This window comes from Balaenoptera ricei, chromosome 6, assembly GCF_028023285.1.
Source record: "Balaenoptera ricei isolate mBalRic1 chromosome 6, mBalRic1.hap2, whole genome shotgun sequence".
NCBI lineage: Eukaryota > Metazoa > Chordata > Mammalia > Artiodactyla > Balaenopteridae > Balaenoptera > Balaenoptera ricei.
Genome location: NC_082644.1, coordinates 18,847,296 through 18,861,825, shown reverse-complemented (window position 1 = coordinate 18,861,825; position 14,530 = coordinate 18,847,296). Strand labels below are relative to the sequence as shown.

At 45.9% G+C, this 14,530-nt stretch overlaps 1 protein-coding gene and 1 long non-coding RNA gene across 5 annotated transcripts in view; one reads left to right on the top strand and one right to left on the bottom strand.

Annotated features, from left to right (window-relative positions):
- SPIN1 (spindlin 1) overlaps window positions 1-10,849 on the bottom strand; it is a 62,274-nt gene extending 51,425 nt beyond the window's left edge. For 2 of the 4 annotated variants that reach the window (XM_059926983.1, XM_059926985.1), the window contains exon 1: window positions 10,753-10,849. The gene's annotated coding sequence lies outside the window, so the exon portion shown is untranslated. The remainder of the gene's footprint in view (window positions 1-10,752) is intronic. The other 2 variants (XM_059926981.1, XM_059926984.1) reach the window with 1 other exon arrangement.
- On the top strand, window positions 9,877-14,028 carry LOC132368237 (uncharacterized). The gene is made up of 2 exons (XR_009503998.1): window positions 9,877-10,100; window positions 11,392-14,028. It is a non-coding gene; the product is annotated as an uncharacterized LOC132368237 (long non-coding RNA).
- Window positions 14,029-14,530: the final 502 nt, after the last annotated feature.

Here is a 14,530-nt window from a genome sequence, read left to right as displayed (position 1 = left end):
GTGTGGGATCGGGGGGTACAGGGGAACTCTGTACTTTCTACTCAGTTTTGCTGTGAACCTAAAGCTGCTCTTAAAAATAAAGTGTATTTAAAACAACAAAAAAAAGTTTATCTGACAAGATAGGTTAATGAGTATGCTATGGTTACAAACCACCCTAGAAATCTTAGCTGCTTAAGACGAAAAAAATTCCCACTCCCCACCCATTCCCTCCCCCTCTTTTCTCCACCCTTGCCCTCTCCCCCACCCTCTGCTCTCTGTTTGCTCTACACCAGCGGTCCCCAATCTTTTCGGCACCAGGGACCAGTTTCGCGGAAGACAATCTTTCCGTGGACGGGGGTGGGGGGGGGATGGCTCAGGTGGTAATGCAAGCGATGCGGAGCAGCAGATGCTCGCTCGCCTCCTGCTGTGCAGCCCGGATCCTAACAGGCCAGGGACTGGCAGCAGTCCATGGCCCGGGGGTTGGGGACCCCTGCTCTAGACACAGAAAGACCTGCACTGCCAGAAGCTCCATTTGGAAACATGATCACTGGCAGGAGGAAAGGAATGTGGCATATCTCACCACTGCTCTTAAAGTCTGTGTGACAAGTCTCTTCAGTTCACACTTCACTGGCCAAGACAAATCTCATGACCACACCTAACTTAGGAGGCAAGAACTAAAGCAAGATACTGCCACACACTCAATGAAATGATTTAAATTTTAAAAGACCATTGGCGAGGACGTGGAGTCACAAGAATGCGTTCACTGTAGCCCAGCAGTCCCCAACCTTTTTGGCACCAGGGACCAGTTTCACAGAAGAGAATTTATTGGGGGGAGGGGGGCGGTTCAGTCGGTAACGTGAGCGATGCGGAGCGGCAGATGAAGCTTCGCTCGCTCGCCTGACGCTCACCTCCTGCTGTGCGGCCTGGTTCCTAACAGGCCACGGACGGGTACCTGTCCGCAGCCTGGGGGTTGGGGACCCCTGCTGTAGCTGGAATAGAAACTGATAGGTATATCCACACTGGAAGTTTGGCATTATCTACTAATACCGGACATAGGCATAATATATGACCCAACAATTCTACTCCTAAGTCTACCCAACAAAAAAGCATACAAGAAACATGCACCTGAATGTTCACAGCATGTCTGCTCACATAAGCCCCGTGACAGTCATGGAAATGAGCCCGTTGGATCACCTAACATGGGGTGCTACTCTGTTCTGAATCCATCATCACCATTCCCCCAGCCCAACACTTCCCACAGGCTGTTCTAGCCAATGACTGGCCATAGGCAGGATGCTAAAGCATGTCCATTCCTGCAGGACAAGGAACTCCTCTGACCCCAACTTTGGCTGGAGGACATGTCACTGGCCTTGCTTAAACTTTCTTAGAACTGCACTGAAGTCCGAAGACTTATCGTACCAAACGTTCCCTCCAACCTCTTTCTCCTCTACATCCATCAGTCCTGCAAGGGGCTGTTGGCTTTCTCACAAGTATTTCTCCCAATACAGCAAAATCTAATCCCAACTTGTCTTCTTGTCCTTGGGGGACCTCAACAGGCTCAAACTGGGAACAACCCAATATTTATCAACAGGAGTATGAATTACTACCATGGATAATACATGAATAAATCATTATATGAATAAACAAACTACAACTATACATGACCAAGTGAATGAAATTAATGACAAAATGAGTAGAGTTCCACGGTTGGTATGTCACAAACCATGGATCTGTAACTACTTCTGTACTTTCAGAACATTTCACCAAAAAAGAAAAGAAAAAAAGAAAAATCAAAAAGGCAAGACTCTGAACAGTCAACTATCCTTAAACCAAAGGGGAATTTGCTACTTACTATTAACTCAGATTAAGAAGCTACCCATATGCACTAATATGTATAAAATAACTAATAAGAACCTGCTGTATAAAAAATAAAATTCAAAAATTCAAAAAAAATAAATTAAAAAAAAAAGAAGAAGCTGTATGCAGCCGGACTGTTTACGTGGAGCCCTCCTCCCCCTTCCTTCATCATTCTCACATCCCTCAGAGGTAACCACTGTTTAAAGATTGCTGTGAATCTAATGACATATGCAAATTCTTAAAGCATAGTAAGAATAGATATACAAACATCTTAAAACACATACATGCACACACATACTAAGTTCTACAACTTGCTTCTCTTACTAAACATTACATTTTCCATGCAATATAGGAAATTTTTTCCTCTTATTTTTATTTCCCTCTTATTTTTAATAGTGACAGAACATTCCAGTGTATGGATACAAAGATCACTTACTTTACTGTTAACTTCAATATTAGACAGATGTTTCTAATTTTTCACTACCACAAACACTGCTGTAATGAAAAATCTTACACATACAGGTTTGTACATTTGTGCAGATACATCTATACCATAAATTCCTAGCAGTGGAATTGCTAGGCCAAAGAGAGTACAGGCATTTTATATTGTTTCAATGACGCCACCTTCCAAAAAGATTGCACCAAATTATAGTCCCACAAGTCATATAAATTATATATTTAAAGGCTCATGTATTTTAGATGAACGCTACTTTATGGACTAAAACTTGTGGTGAAGAGTAATTATGAACGGAAAGTACATAAAATTGCTTTTATCTTTTACTGAGTCAATTTAAGGAAAAACTTCATAGGGTTACACAAAAATACCAGAGTAACCAAAAAATTACCAGTAGTTACAACCCAGAGATTGATTCTAAATAAAAAAGACCATTTAACAGACCTGACAACCCAGGATCCAACTGTCACCACAGCATTTACAGATTCCAGTTCAGTGTCAGCAGTTCCCACTGTGATTTCTGATCTACAGAGAAGAGTGACCAGAGTTCTCAAGGGTACTGGGGCTTATCGTACCAAACGTTCAGATGTCTTGCAGATGTCTTATGGCTGTGGGATAAGGCCTGAGTCATGAACCTTCCCAGGAAGGGTAAGTCTTTCATGACAAATCCACTCCAACACTCCAATCTCCCTAAGCCTTGGGATACCTTCCTCTACAGTATACCAAGGTAGTTCTGACATCTCAACTCCACTTAGTACAGGCCACCCTTTGGTTTGTTTCAGGCAATCAACCAAGCAGAGCCCTTTCTAAGCCCTCAAGCTATAACACTGAATCCAGAATCTCTCCTTATGGGTCCACATCAATAAATTTGGCCTAACCCAACTTTACATTCCCTTTACCTTCAACTCACACCCTTAACATCCATTCCCATAAATATTCCCCAGGTTCCTATTTCTCTCATGGCAAACCAGACAATCTTTTGGAGGGTAGGCCTACCTCTTCATGGGTCACAATTTGCACCTCACCCTTTGGGGCCTCCTGGGATGATCCTAGGGGAAGCCAAACGCAGGTTTTTCAGGCAAAGGGAGATGAAGTTCAGGCAAGGAATGGAAAGGCTGCTTCTACTGGGAAAGATAGCCCAGCAGAATTTAGGTGTTCAAGGTCTCCAACTAAATCAGAATCTGACCATATGCCTCTAATCCAATTTTCAGGATCCCATTCCTTACCAACCAATGTTTTCACTTACAAACGGGGAATTCAATTTGCAGTTTTAGGGCAGTCGTAGAAACTTTCAGGTCCCTTATGTGGAACCTGACCTGGTAATTTAAAACCCTGAACTCATCGTTTTGCTTTGCAACGTTTTCACTTGGCTAGGCTAAATCGCATGCCCCAAGATTTCCACTCCCATTTGTTTCTAGATTGGGCGGGCCACAAGAGAGACTACTGTGCAGCAGGCGGAGGGAGCAAGTGAAGGGGCACACATCTGGTAGGACATCTGCAGCCTGCACCCACTGAACTCCCCACCTGCTTCAGTGATGCGAGGCTGCAACAACTACTCCACCTTCCCCCAGGCTCCCTGAGAGTCTCTGCCTCCTGGGCCAAGTGTGTGTGGTTACCTCCATGACAAAGGGCCCAGCTCTTTCAGGATACCCACACAGCCAAGGTCAGAGGCAACAGAACTGACACAGCTTTCCGTCTGCCTTGCTGTGGCTTCCAGTCTGGGTTCTCCCCCACTGTACACCCACCTTCCTTTCTCAAATGCCTGTCCTATGGACTGCAAACTCCAGCATCAGGCACACAGACAACAGCCTTATCAACGAGCTGCGTCGTCAGCTCCTACACTGTGTTAACTGAGATCCCTGAATAAGACTGTCTGACAGATCCCTGTGCAGCAGACCACACATTTAACCACACAGCCTCAACCTGCCCTTGGACAATTCTAGCTACTGCTCAGGGGATTTGAGCACTCACAACCCAAGCACTGAACTAAGGACAAGAAAAGTAATTATGGACAAAAACAAGAAGAATCTCTGCTTTAATGAAGCTCAGCCTTTTTGAGAAAACAAAAATCCATTAAGTCATGTGAACAAATGTAACCCTGTAATTTTGATAAGCACCAGGAAGGACAACAATGTCTCTAATAGAAGAACTTGACTTCAGTAAAGTCAAGAAAACTGCTAGTTACTGTAGCAAGTGATGGATATATCGAAGTTCCCTAGTCTACCTTTATTATAAAATGTGCAAACTCACACAAAACGAATTTCATAAAACAGTGATGCCTGAGACAAGCTCTAAATGAAATTAGAAATAACTGAAACACGGACAGAAAAGCATCTCAGGAAGAGGGAAAGAACAAGTGCCACACTCCCTGGTGGCAGAGATGATGATGGGCACGGGAGATGTGAGAAGGACCTGCATGGCTGGAGCAAGGAAAGCAAAGGGAGATGTGGTACAGGTGAGGTCAAGGCCCCAAAGGATAAGAAATATGCACATCCTTAAGGACACGTTTTGAAGTTCTGTCCTTAAAGCAACGGGAAGCCACTGAGGGTTTTACGTAAAAGGTGACATAATCAGATCTGCCTTTTTAAAAGGTAATTTCTGACACTAACAAATTACAAACATATTTACCTTTTACCCAACAATCTCACTATCTTGAAATTATACCTGCACAAATACAAAACAATATATCCACAAGGTTATTCACAGCAACGGAATATAAACAACCCAAGTGTTCATAATTAGGAAATGAACTACAAGCACAAAAGAATGGAAAAGAGTGTATATGAAGTGATCTCTAGAATATATTAAATAAAAAGGAAGAAACAACAGTGTACACAAACTTATTTTTAAGAAAGGCAGATACAAAACATACTTGTGCTTATATTTGCAAAAATAAAACAGTGGAAAAATAAACCAGGAACTAATAAAAGTGGGGCAGGAGAGGAACAGTGCAGGGATAGGAAGAAAAGGGAGAATGTGAACATACCTTTGTAATGCAGCTTTGATTCTGGAACTATATAAATGTTTTACACACTGAAAAAATACATTAAAACATTAAAGAAATCCTTAAAAAGTTAAAGATTTCATTCAAATAAACCAAACTAATGATCAAATTGGTTACAAAATCAGAGGGAAAATGTTTTCAAATGATTTTATAATTCAGAATGTCAACTGTACATCCTTGCATGGATACATTTTTAAAACAAGGAGAATAAAACACAAACCTACAATCACTCTACTGTTACTAATGTTTTCAAACTACTATATTTATACTGTAGGATAAAGGAAAGTAACTATTGTTGCTAAGAATGCAAATTTTTAACATTAGAGAAGAAAGGATAAAAAAGTAAAAACCCTATAAAGTTAAATGTGAATTGGAAATATCAACACAAAATCAAAATTTATTATTTCCCAAGCCTATCCAATGAAAGCAAGGGCATCTCAGTAGCAGTAAGGACACACAGCACCAGATTTTGTTATCTAAATTCCACTGCCTGATAAAAAGAGCTAAAACAACTGGCTGATAGATATTGGGCAGGAAAAGCACAAAGTGAGTCTAAGACATCTTGTAACATGAGCAAGAAACAGTTCAAAGATTAATGGGGTCGCATCCAAGGGAAGAGAACTAGTTTGGAAGGACCAAGCCATGCCCAAATTAGAACAAGCTGAGGGAAAAGAATGATGACTACTTGATTAAAACACACCAAATACATAAAATTCCTTGGGTCCACAGTGATCCTGAAAGAGAGAAAGCAAAAAGAAACAACAAATCAACCCTGTACATAGGAAAAAGAACATTCTTATCCTCTGTCAGGACCTAAAACTCACACTAGGAATATTAACTTAGATACATGATTAGTTAATATACAGATAGATATACAGGTCATATATACGTGTCTGTAACTACATAGATCATCTATAGATAAATACGTGGATCATTTGCAGACAGGTCCAAAAATTAAACCTAGGTTATAAGGATATAACTATAAGCAAGCTGAACAACAAATATAAACAAACAAATATAATCTAAGTTTCAAAAGTTGTCATGCCTTCTTACTACAATCTAAAAACATATAAAATGGTATGAAAATGCTTTATTAACCTCTTCATTTACTCTCAACATTTGGATAAAACAATATCCATGATGAATGGATCCTTCCTCCCTCTACCACCCACCCCCCACCCCCAAAAATGTCAACACACTTAAATTCTAGGGACTCCAGACAAATTGCCCCTGCTTCATATGACTTCATCTGCCTTCTTGAACAGGCTACACTCTGTAAACTAGAGCTCCTACACTGACAGATTCCTCCAATGCACCTTTCATACGGTTTAAGGCCTTTCAATGGCTCCCCTCACCTTTAGGATAAACACCAACCACCTTAATGTGATATGTACAATTATTTAAAATCTGGCCCCAAATTCATCCCTAGACAGACTGGCCATGACAAACTATAAGTGGTGTCAGCAGTGGTATGATCAATACTCACAGAGAACTTATGATGTCCAGGAACCCTAGGAATCAGTCACACAGGAGTAACCGATAATACAGGGCAAACTTTTGGTTGTAATTCAAACCCAGAATGGTCTCAAACACTCTCTTCAGGACTCTGCTCCTGTTGTGCCTCCATCTAGACTTTTTTCCTCTTCTAATCTATATTCTTAACCCTGCTGGAACATCCCCTCTTCCCAGATATCAAAAGCATCTAATTTCCTCATCATATGTATGGGTATCTTCCCTACCCAGCTGTAAGGTCTCGGAGGGCACATCTTTATGCATTATGTCCATACACGACTTATGGCAATTTTAAGGCCATATAATAAGCACCCAGTAGATTTAATTAAAAATTTAATTGGGACTTGCCTGGTGGCGCACTGGTTAAGAATCCGCCTGCCAAAGCAGGGGACACGGGTTTGAGCCCTGGTCTGGGAAGATCCCACATGTCGCGGAGCAACTAAGCCCATGTGCCACATCTACTGAACCTGCGCTCTAGAGCCTGCGAGCCACAACCACTGAGCCCGCGTGCCACAACTACTGAGCCCGCGTGCCACAACTACTGAAGCCTGCGCACCTAGAGCCCGTGCTCCGCAACAAGAGAAGCCACTGCAATGAAAAGCCCGCGCACCGCAACGAAGAGTAGCCCCCGCTCGACGCAACTAAAGAAAGCCCACACGCAGCAACGAAGACCCAATGCAGCCAATAAATAAATAAATGTATAAAAAAAAATTTAATTGAAGACCAGCACAACTAAGCAACCTGCTGTTGAAAAAAAAATGCTAATAACTATAGCAAAGTTCAAAAGCAGGATGGAGAAGGAAATCAACGATGACTGGCACCAGCTGCTGCACTTCAGGAACTGTACTGGGAACTCTACAAATCCACTGCATTTAACTCTCATAATAGCTTTATATGATAGGTTTCATCCCAATTTACAGTTAAGGAATAGAAAGCTTAAAAAGGCTATGTGATGAATCATGTATGTGGCTTTGGACCAGTAAGGAGTGTGGTTGGATTTCAACCCAGGCTCTTCTGAGCTGAATGCCATTCGATCTCCATGTCCAACTCCAGAGCTCTTATCTTTTTCACAATTGATTCCCTGCTTCCAACTTCTTTTCATTCAAGGAAAAGAGGAAACACAATTAAGCATCTAATAAATATAAGAAAGTATTTACATGATATATATTAACTGTTCTTTCTCAGCAAGTTAGAATCCTGCTAACAGCTAATTCAAAAGAAATACCCAACAGCATTATTTTTAATTTCTAAAATAATCCACAGTAATTCTTCAGGAACAACAGGTATCCTTTTTATGTGTTTCTAACATACCGGCAGAAAAAATGCTAACAATTAAGGAGTGCAGCCAGTGGAGTTTAACTGTATGCAATCAGGTAAGTCATTGGGAAGTGAGAACACTACATAATTAAATTTCTTCTAGTTAAGACCTCAAATTAATAACTCATAATTATACACTATCAGTCAGTGTGATAAGAGCCAAATCCGAGGTACTCTTTCCCACAGGATGCACAGGCACACACAAATTACATCAACCTCCCAGTCCACAATTTATGGGAGTGGTACCATTACCAGTAAGGACACCAATGACCAACATTTCACCATTACCTAGATTTCAAGAGTGTTACTAGTTATTACACTAAAAACAAAACAAGAAGGGATCTGGGGCCAAATACGGAAAACATTGCTGGTACTATTTCTCAAAGCCCTTAACCTGATAATGTGAATTGTGACCCTTGGGGAGAAGGAAAAGGACAAAGCATTGTTTCCCAAACTAAGGTAACCAAGAACCCCTTTGTTTTTCCTGTAGCATTTCTTAGCACTAGTATCACCAAGAATACCACCTTAGACACTGCTTCAGATATATATTCCAAAACTAAGTAAATATTGTTACTGTGGTCTGAATTGGTCAAATAAAGGTACTGTCAGAAACAGTACTATCAAAATTCTGGGGCCCACAGAAAATCTTAAAAAAAGAACGCTAAGTCAATCATAGAGATGACTGAAGGCCTCTTTTCCTTACCCATTTCACGGCATTTTAAAGTAACCATTTTGTGGGACTTCTGGTGGACCAGTGGGTAAGACTCCGCATTCCCAATGCAGGGGGCCCGGGTTCGATCCCTGGGTGCGGAACTAGATCCTGCACGCATGCCGGAACCAAGAGTCCGCATGCCACAAGTAAAGATCCTGTGTGTGGCAACTAAGAACCGGCACAGCCAAAATAAACAAATAAATATTAAAAAAATAAAGTAACCATTTTGCTACTCAAAAGAGTCAAAATAAAGAAATTCAATTTTATTTCTCACAAGAAACACACATCTACTACCCATAATTTTGACAAACATATTTAGTAACTCTTACATTTAATTATCAAGTCTGATAATAAAGGTTCTGTAAACCAGTACCTACTACAATTTTTTGGTATTTGCACATTAACCAAAGTTGGGGGGATGGGGGAGAAGCCTCCTCATTTCACTTGACCCCCATCTGAAATTTCACAGCCTCTGAACGTTCACAACCTTTAAGAATGTTCACAAACTCAATCTGTCCAGGTATACACCCTCAAGTGTAGGTTTAGTTTTCACTTCCTAACAAAAGCTGTGTAGAAAGCAATTACTGTACTCTGCATGAATGCTTTCAGACCGCAGAGTCCCTTCCAGAAAATTCCAACAGAAGTTATATAGGAATTCGCATTTTGGTAGGTATGTCGTCTCTGGCACAAGTCACGTTATACAATGTAATCCGTTAACACTTAAATGTATTTGGTGTTGCTTTTTAACGTACAGCAAATCCGTATTTGCTACTTCAACATGCATGGAAAACCCTCTCCAAAACCAGGAATCCCAATCCACAAATCAGAAATAGCAAATAAACGTAAAGCAAATGCGTAAACAGATTTGGGGTGCCTATTTCGTGGCATTTATTGCTGAGGCCATCACTAAAATCGAGTCCGGTAAAGCCGAGGACGCATCCGCAGTTGGAAAGATGAACAGAGCCAAACCGAAGGCACTGCGCAGTTTCCACGCCGTGCAATTAATCTCAGCAAATGCTCGCGGAATGCGTTCAAGGTCACTCGTGATGAAAAAGAAAAGTGTGTGTGTGTGTGAGTGTGCGTGTGCAGAAACCCCGCCGTCCGCCAGTCCCGCGCAGAGCTGACCAGGGCGCGCGGACAGGCAACGAAGGGGGCGGTGGAAATGAGGCGGGGGGTGTTACGGGGAGCCCCGAAAAACCACCTTCTCCACGAAGCCTACTGCTGCAGGACCCAGGGCAACCGCCAGGGAAGCTACGCCGTCGTAGGTACACAGCCCTGGGTGGGAGACCAGCACCAGGCCTCAGGGGGGTTCCGAACCCGGAGAACCCCCTCCTCTTTCTGAGGTCTCGGTCCAGAGCCCCTCTCGCTCCGGGGGGCAGTCCCCATTCCCTCCCCCACCTCCTTTCCCACACTCCAACTCGGCCCCTCCCCACGCCCCGAGGGCGCGTTCCCCTCCCCCCTTTACATCCCCTCCCACCCAACCGGGGATACAGTCCCCACCCCCGCCCCAGGGGACTCGAACCCCTCCCCCTCAAGCCCCGAGGGTCCCATTCCTTCTTCCCCGCCCAGCCCGGATTATGCAACACTCACCCCGCCCCGCCCCCCGCCAGGGCCCGCCGCGTCGCCACCCCCGCCCCGCGCCCCCCGCCCACTGTGTGCCGAGGCCTCCGGAACAAAGCGCGCGGGGCCGACCGGCCTGGCCGGGGGCGGCGGCCATGTTGGCGGGGGCGGCGAACAAAGGCGCGCGGTCAGAGCCCGAGGCCCCCGCCCGCGGCCCGGCCGGCAGGGGGCGCTGTGCAGGCACCACCCGCCGCCCGGACAATGCGCCTCGGCCCGCTGCTCCCCGGGCGCCACCGTCCCTCAGCGCGCCCCGCCCGCGACCCCGTTGCGGCGCCTGCTTCCCCACAGCGCACGGACCTCACCTGCCGGCCACCTAGGCCGCCGTCGGCAGCCCGCAGGCCCTGCCGTCCCGCGCCGCGCTCCCGCCCCGGCCCAACCGAGCCAGACGGCGCCGCCCCGCCCCCGCTCCGCGGCCGCCGCCGCCCGCCCCCGGCCGCACGGCGCACGCGCACTGCGCCCGCCGACTGCACCGGCCGAACCGCCCGGCCCCGGCCCGACGGGCCGTACTACGCAGGCGCTGCAGTCGGTGGGCGGGGCCTAGAGGGCGGAGGGCGGGGCCCGGCGGACTTGGCTTGAGACTGCTCACCTGGTGGTGGGGCGGGACTGAGTGGGGGAGGGCCTGGAGGTGGGGCGGGGCCTGGTGGCAGAGCAGGCCTTGGCCTGGCACCACTCAGCTGGCCGCCGAACAGAGCAGAGCAGGGCCTGGCGCCGGGTGGGGCCTGGCTGCGGGGAGGAGCCGGGCGCGGCTCTCACCTGGGGGCGGGGCCTGGCTGCGCCCCAGCTGCGCGCTGGAAAAGGCGGCGTTCAGGGCCCGGAGCCCCGGGAGAGGGGCGGCGCGGTCGCACCGGAAGTCTGGCATCCTTGGAAGTTTCGTTTTCGCGCGGTGGGAGGGCTTTCACCGAATGACTGTCCCTCCTTGTCCTTGAATTTAAGCAGCAAGTCGACCTGCGTCGCGCACGCCGCCTCGTTGGGTAAAGCCGGATACAGTGACAAGGCCATCCACTGGCTGAGCCGTGGCCGCAGAGACAGCGTCCAGTGCCGTCCGGCTTCCCGCGCGGACACCTCCGCCGCACTGCGCCACCGCGGCACGGACCCGGGCCTCGCCCACTCACCTGCCCTACCTGGCGGGGGAGGGTGAGCTCTGCAGCGCTTGACCCTGCACTCCCTCCCCGTGCGCCGCCCCCACCACAAACTGGAGAACTCGCTCGGCTCTCCGCGGAAGTCAGGAGCCAGGCATTTCCACGGTTACTCGTGAACTTGTTTGAGTTCTGTTTCAGCCAAGATGCCCTTTGAGTGTCAGGTTAATTGTTTGCAGGAGAACGGGGAGAGGAAGGAAGCGTCCAGAACAGTTTTGACTCCTGCGGAGTGCCGTACCTGAAGGCTGAAACCCGGGTCTGAACCCCTACCCCTACCCCTACCCCAGCCTGGAGTTCTGCCCCCTCCAAGCCCTGGCGTGGGACTCTCCTCTCCCCACGTCCTCATCTCCCAGCTCCCGCCCAGCCCTCTCCCCCCACCAGCCCCGTGTCCTCCAGCGAGTCGCTGGGCGGACGTGGTTCCTCGAGTGCAAAAGCGCAGTCACTTCGTAATAAACCGCCTCCCCGAATGTTGTCAGGTCAAATGACAGGCGTATTATTGGAAAGCACTGTGTATACTCTAACCTGCAGGACAATTGTCAGTTAGCAATGCTCTTTGGGATTTTACTGGCACCTTTTTCTTCCAAGTAAGATTGATACGTGCCTGTTGGAACAATTAAAGTGCTCATCTCAGATGACACACTTGGCAAGAGCTACAAGTTCACAGGCCAAGTAGAGGGCCAATTCAGTTACAGATGTACAAAAGTGTGTCGCCGTACTTACCAGTTAGGAAGTGTTGAGGAATTGTTACTTTCCTTTGTGTTTAATGTTTATGATGCAGACAGTAGTGGAGCATTTCAGAAACAAGGAGAAATGGAAGGAGGCAGGTGCCAAGGAGTCAGCTAGTTGGAACATTTCAGTGGCATCCCCTGGATTTCTCCACCTCGCTACTGTTGACATTTGGGGTCAGGTAACTCTTTTTTAAGGGAGATGTTTGGCAGCATCCCTGGCCTCTACCCTCTAGGTGCAGCACACTCCCTCCTCCAACATGAAAACCAAAAATGTCTCCAGACAAAGCCAAATATGTTGTCCTACCCCCTCCAACACCGGAGAACCCCTGTTTTAAAGTTGGTCTCTAGTGATGATCACTGGGAGCTATCAAGAATGCACAGGCCAGGGCTTCCCTGGTGGCGCAGTGGTTAAGAATCCGCCTGCCAATGCAGGGGACATGGGTTCAAGCCCTGATCTGGGAAGATCCCACATGCCGCGGAACAACAAAGCCCGTGCGCCGCAACGAATGAGCCTGCGCTCTAGAGCCCGCGAGCCACAACTACTGAAGCCCACACGCCTAGAGCCAGTGCTCTGCAACAAGAGAAGCCACCGTAATGGGAAGCCCATGCACCACAACGAAGAGCAGATCCTGCTCACTGCAACTAGAGAAAGCCGCGCAGCAACGAAGACCTGATGCAGCCAAAAATTTTTTTAAAAATTTTTTAATTAAAAAAAAAGATATTTTCTAAAAAAAAAAAAAGAATGCACAGGCCAGGGAAGTCAGCCAGCCCTATGTCAGAAAGGGCCACACTCCAGAGAAGGCAACTACTAGTCTTTCTGCTAAAAATATCTCAACGGCCCTCAGAAGCCTTGCTTGTTAGCATGCTGAATGTCAAAAATGAGGTTTTACGTCACCCATGTATATCTGCCAAAAAGGTTTAAAATGAAGCTAGTCACAGGGGAAGAAATCAGACAAATCCAGAGTGAGAGACATTTTGCAAAACAGCTCCACCAGACCTCAAAAAATCAACATCGAGAAAAACACAGAAAAGCTAGGAATAAGTTCAAACATAAGAGACCACAACCAAATCCATTGCATGACCATCGATCCTACACCAAGTTGAAGGAAAGAAGCTATGAAAGAGATTTGGAAGATAATTGGAGAACTTGATGGAAAATATAGTAAAGAGAGTATTATTTAGTCTGTTAAATGTTTCATTGTGATCATGGCTATGTTTGAGAACGTCCTTGTTCTTAGGAGTTGTGTGATGAATTATTTTAAGAGTTGTGGTGGCTACAATGTTCTTTCAAATAGCTCAGAAACACATGTATTTTATATACAGATAAAGCAAACGTAGCAGAAGGTTAACAATTGGTAAATCTAAGTGATGGGTATATATGTTTTAATTCTGCAATTTTTTCAACTTTTCTGGAAAACTGAAATTTTTCAAAATAACAAGTTAGAAAAGTGGAATACGAAGTTATTTTGTGAATTTCTGGAATGCTAAATAAGCCAAATTGCTTCAACTTCCCAGGCAGCCTCTGTTCTCTTCCAACTTGCTAACTAAGCATTTCCAGAAACTTAATTTCTTTACAGTTTTTCAACCACACTGGACTTCTGGAGATTAGGTCAGAAGGGCCTGCATGTATTTTTCATCCTGCAGGAACTATATTGTTGGCAAATATAAACAAATATAAACAGGCGTGTTAAAAGTTTCAACTTATACAAGGCCTATGTCTCTTTTATTGCTGGGTCCCAAGGATCCTACTTGGGGAGAAGGGAATTTCTGCCCCAGAGATGAACCCGCAGTGACTTGGTATATTCACCCCACTGACATTGATGGATCATAGGAAACTGATCCTCAGGAGCCTTTTTAAATTAGTTATATTTATTACAGGATTATTCAGTTATTCAACACAGCAAAAAGTATTCAGTATGTACCCCACGCAATAGGGATGATTCTTTGTATTAACTTAACCTCTAGGTGAGTGAGCCTTATAGGCCACCAGTCACCTTGTAAGTAAGGATGCTCTCTCCCCAGTGTTTGCCTGGGTCAACTCCCAATTGGGTGCTACAGCCTGCTATCCCCGGGCAGTGGAGACAAAGGTCATTGAACTGGGAGCACTCAGGGCTTACAAGTCTAACATGATGGGCCTCATTATGACTGTGGCTTATGCTGGTTCTCCTACTCCCACTTGTGGCTATAGGTTATGGCTATGCTGGTTAGGCA